At 41.8% G+C, this 5,541-nt stretch overlaps 1 long non-coding RNA gene across 1 annotated transcript; it reads right to left on the bottom strand.

The window, feature by feature from the left end:
* Positions 1-111: 111 nt before the first annotated feature.
* Positions 112-5,489, bottom strand: LOC112549904. Its single transcript, XR_003093529.1, has 3 exons — positions 5,098-5,489; positions 774-827; positions 112-311 (listed from the first exon to the last, which is right to left on the bottom strand). It is a non-coding gene; the product is annotated as an uncharacterized LOC112549904 (long non-coding RNA).
* Between the last annotated feature and the right edge of the window lie 52 nt (positions 5,490-5,541).

Raw genomic sequence — 5,541 nt, 5'->3', positions numbered from 1 at the left:
CTTTCCAATCCTGGCAGTCTACATGCCTATACGACTACAAGCAACGTACTTTTGAATGCTACCCCACATTTAGCAAGAATTAACCAAAACCAACAGCATTAAAATCACAGACAAGATCAAGCTGGTCAAGGATTTGACCAAATGAACATTTTAATAAAAATAAAGGTTTAAGGAAGCAGCAGGATAGCAAAACCACAGGATATTAACAGGTATGCATTCGTAGAATCAGAGAAGGTGAGGGTTGGAAGGGACACCTCAAGGAGATCACCTAGTCCAATCCCCTGCTCAAATTTCCAGATGCATTGCAAGCCCTGTGGGGTGGATAGCAAGGAGGAGGAGAAAAAAAAAAATAAAAATCAACATTTTTTTTTAAAGAGATGCTCTTTTAAAAAAAGAAAAAAAACAACCTATAGTTTTAAATTTAAATTATGTTAATGTTCAAAGATATCATCATGGAATAGGGATTACAACTTCAAATTATATACTGAGACAATATAGTCATGCAACCTTTTCAGAGAGGTCTTATAAATAGGTCACAACAGGCCATAGACTATATTAGAGGCCCAATCTTATGGGGTTCCCAGAGACTCCTCTATAGACAAGTTAAATCCACAGTTTGAGAACTGAAACTAAGCATCGCAGAGATGCTTAACGGGATCTTCTGCACTGAGTCCTACTGGGTAGAGTGGTCTTCTTTAATTTTGTCTCCAGAGATAAACATCCTTGTTAACAGCAGTATATGGAGATGAGACAGAACAGTCCTGAGTAATTACCTACTCATCAGCCCTCTTGTCTCTCCAAGTTTGTGTACAGAGTCAAACCGTCCTCTGAAAGTGCAAAGTTTCAAGAGGTTAAATGAATAAAGGATATCAAACAACAAGAATGCACTTCTGTAGAAAACAATGATTAAAATTGAGGCTTCCTGACCAGTGCTTTAAATTGATTTGATTTAAATCAAATCCACCCTGCCAGGTAGCACAAACCTGCATGCTGGATCACATGTACAGGGCAGCAGAGCTGGGTGGGGCGATCCAGGGCTCAATCCAGCCCAAAGCCCAGCCCCATGCCATTCATCTGGCTCCCAGGGCTAAACATTTGAGCACCACAGCACTAGAGTGCTGGCAAGATCAGGCCCCCATTTTATAAATACAGCCAAAGGCACCGCATTCTGTTCCGATTCTCATACCACATCCTTTGTCTTGTGGTACATCTTTACTGCAAGCTTGCAGGATGACATGCATCTTATGAAAGTTTATCTTATACTCAGATCTTACACCAAGCTCTGAACTGGCACTTATTTACGTCTGCCTGGAGCCCTGCTAAAGATAACGGAGGACTGACAATGAAGAGCTCAGTACAAGAAGCAGGTAGTAGACCCCAAACCTGCTCTCTCTATAAAGGAAACCCTGTGAGAGCAAGGAGTATGCAGCTACAGAAGAGAATCTCTCATCTCTAACTATTACCATCCCCTGCAAAAAAAAAAAACCACAACAAAAAACTGTCAAGTTACTATAGATTTACAGAGCAAAAATGAAAAGTGAAACAGATAACTGATTTTGAGAGTCTGTGGAGTCTCAATGCTTTTGGAATGTATCATGCATCTGTAGCACTTCTCGTTTATTTTTTTTGTATTCCATCATTAAGAAACCCAACACAGAAAGTCACATATAAAACTGTTTGAAATTCATTTCAGAAACAATTTTGTTAATAGAATTCTTATTAAAAACAAGCAAATATTTCACACACATCTAGCCCATTCAAAGACAAGTTATTAAGTCAAGTTCACTGAAGATGATATCTTCACAACATGAATTAGTCTATACAAAAGCAGAGTTTAGCAGTATTATGTTTCTCAATGGAAGAAATAGTCCAATTTATTAATATTTAAAGCTTCAAGTTATACCAATGAATACCAGTAAATAAAAAATTAGTATTAATGCTACCACCAAATATTATATCAAAATTTAGCAAGACTGCCACTTAAGCAAAACCGCACATTTAATAAAACTATGCTGGGGAAAAAAGTCTAACTGGGTTTCTTAATGGTGGAGTACAAAAAATAAACTATGAAAAGTTTCTAAACAGTTGTCAGGTATTTTGTTCTTTCATTCTCGTGGCTTTGAAATGAGAGAGAGAGAGAGAGAGGGGGGAAAAAAAAGAGAGAAAAATCAGGCTGAAAACTAAACAACTTGAGGGAAAAAAATCCATACATTTTAGGTAAACAATGTAGTAGTAAACTAACAGCAAGTTTAGCAGCACTGCGGCACAGCGTTTATTTGTGCAAGATATAACACACGGGCAAACTATAACTGAAAGACAGCAAAACATTAGACTATAAAATGTGTATTTGTACTTCTACATTGAAGAGTAGTTTAAAAAAAAAAAAAAAGTCTGAACAATTTATTCAATCTAGGTTTCCAAACAAAACAGCACAGAAAGTTAAGACCGCCTGTTCTAAGGGTTAGCATCTCACTCTTTCATGGACAAAACCAAAAAAAAGCTTGTATCAAACCCCCAACTTGAAAATGTTTACAAGTCCAAACAACCTAAGCACCTCATAAGTGGGTCAAGCTCTGTATCCCAATTGGTCATAAGACCTTAAAAAAAGGGGAATCTGCTCCTCAACACACAAAAATGCATCCTTACAGATGTCCCCAGTCTGTGTTCTGGAGCAAAAATTTAACTCCGACAGTTGTATGAAAGTGCCACACAAATATGGAAAGTTAGTTATATTGTATAAGGCAAATTCTTGCGGTTATATAATATAAATAATAGGATATATTATATCATATGAAATCCACATCATCCGGTATACATAGCGATCTACCTAAACTGCGGGGGGAACTTATCAATTTTCACAGATTGATCGCAGCAAAAAATTTTAATTCTACACATTTAGAGGCAGCCCTGCACCTTGGTGCCAATTGGTGGAGAGGCCCAAGGAAAGGGGTGCAGGATGGAGGGGAGAAGAAACAAGGGGGCAGCTGCCTTTGACTGCTGGCTGCCCTTTGTGTGGTCCCCTTGGCACCAACTGGCAAAGAGGCTCCAGCCAGGAGGAAGGACAAGGGGGCAGCTGCCATCTTGTCTACTGCCCTTCATGCCACCCTGCCAGCTGGCACCTTGCCTTCCCAGCAGCGAGGATTGCTGGCTCCAACTGGGGAGCAAGCATTTAATTTTTATTAAGTTTATTTGTTGTTGATTTCACAGACAACCCTGGATTTTGCAGTTTCTGCAAAATCCACAAAACAGCAAATTAAGTATTCAGCACTATCTAAATTTACAGGTAGAGCTAGAGTCCTCTTATTAATTTCAATTATACCATTCTAGTAAGGCACAGGTGTCACTTACTACAAACCCCAGGTGGAAATCAGCCCATGGCATGTGATAGCAGCAGTAACTCTGGCTCTGATACCTCCAGTTCAGGCACAAGACATGCAGTGGCTCCAGCTCTTGCCACATGCCCAGTGCCCCATGCCACAGCAGCAACCCCAGTTCTAGCATGAAGCACATGGTAACAGAAGCTTCATCTCCCTGAGGCAGAGGAAATGGCAGACCCAGCAGAGAAGGAAGTAGGGTTGCAGCACTGAAGACAGGCAAAGAAGCAGCAGAAGAACAACAAGGGCTGTATCAGCCCTCACTTACCTTTCTACTGCCAATAACTATGTTCACCGGAGCCCAAGGGCCCCAGGTTCTGCAGCAGAAAGAAGGTTCTCACCCCAACTGAAAGTGGGCTGTACATTTGATACCCCTGGGGTAAAGCCATCATGTTTTGGCCTGTACAAGATGTTTCTGCTCCATAAAGTGAAATCCTGGCTTAGAGAACAAAAGTCAAAACTATGCACTTTCTAGAGGGCAGTACAATATACAAGTGTCAGAGGCAGGTATTTAAGAGGAAATATTACAAAAAAAAAAAAAAAAGCGCAAGCAGCCGGAGTATGGAAGATACGTGCAAACTTCCTAAGGCTAGGTGCCCAATGCTTTAAGGAATATATTTTTACAATGAACTCTGAAAAATATAATGGAAAAAAAGCTATACCACTACACAGATATGCATGGTCAACACAATACCCCTCACCCATGGGAAATTTCACCTAAGTAAATCAGGACAACAGCTATAAAGCTGTCTGTGGCTCCCTTCACTCCCTTCCCCACACCCCATCAAATAAAATAAATTCATACTTTAAGCAAAACCCCAAAGCACAAAGTAGTGCCATGCAGAGATACCCGAGTTAGCTTGGAATGTGTCAACCTGAGTATCAAAGACAGTATAACCACCTAATCATGGCACATCCTGAGCTAATTACCACCAGAGGTACCCATATGGCTATATTACTACCAAGCTCACTTTTGAGTCTGTACATAAGACTACATTATGCCATGTCAATATAACTATAAGCAAAGAGTGGTAATGTAGCTATGTTACTCTAAAGTCAGGCAGAAGGCAGGATGAAGAAGCACCTTGTAGATTAACTGAATCAGAGATGCATAAGCTTTCATGAGCTTCACTTCACCAGATGCATCTATACTCTGCCTTTTACATACTTAGCTACCCTGCTGTTAACAAACAAGCAAGCACTTTTGAAAGGGGACATATAATCTTAAAATATCACTACAGAGCTAGAAGCATAAAAAGGAGAGGAGTCAATTGAAATACAAATTTTAAAATTACCTTTAACTCATAAAACAGACTGCCATGTCTCCAGATAACTACATCTAATGAGCTGATCATCATCAACAATGCCCATCTGTTTTCAACAGCTAAAGCTGCAAATATATAGCACAACTGTGGGCTCTTTTAAAAACATGAAGCCCAACTAACATCCTGTATTTAGTAAACTTTAATTCCACTTCAGATTTTAAAGGACATCAATGGGACAACAAGAGAGGACAAGAATACGAGCCCAACTTTAGTACAGTACCACAATTAAAATAATTAGCGACTGCTGTGCTGTTGAACCGAACTAAAATGAAATATGAAAAGGACTAAGGAAGAAGAGAGGGAGTAACGGAGAGGAAAGCTAAGCACAAAGGGTTAGGACTGAAACGAAGGGGGAAACAGGAGTTGTTGGCTGCAAGTCCTACAGGGCTACTACTCACAAAGTTTGACGAAATCCTTATGTTAAACTGTCCTCTCACAAAATGACATTTGCCTCCTCTTCCTGCTCAGCCACGGGTACAGACAGGGATGAAAACAGACCATCAAGGGAGGAACAAAATAAGCAGGAGTCCTGACTGCCTGGGGAAGGCGGGTCGGGTCACAAGGCCCCCCCCGCCATTAGGAGGCCACTGAAGCTATTGCAATGGCTGTAAATACCATTACGCGACCGCGGAGAAGACAGACGCTGGGACCGGCGGCGAGGGGAAGCGGAGCGAGACCATCTCCCCGCTCCCCTCGCCGCGGGGACTGGTGGCGCTGGACGGGCGGCTCCTCACCGCACTTGGCCGGCGCCCCGGGAGCCCCCGGCTTCGCCCGTCCCGCACGACAGCCCCGCAGCTCCCCCCGCACCCAGCGGCCCACCCCCACCCAACAGCAGCGAGCGA

This window comes from Alligator sinensis, unplaced genomic scaffold, assembly GCF_000455745.1.
Source record: "Alligator sinensis unplaced genomic scaffold, ASM45574v1 scaffold159_2, whole genome shotgun sequence".
Taxonomy (NCBI): Eukaryota; Metazoa; Chordata; order Crocodylia; family Alligatoridae; genus Alligator; species Alligator sinensis.
Note: the sequence above shows the minus strand (reverse complement) of the source record. Positions and strands in the feature narration are given on the sequence as shown.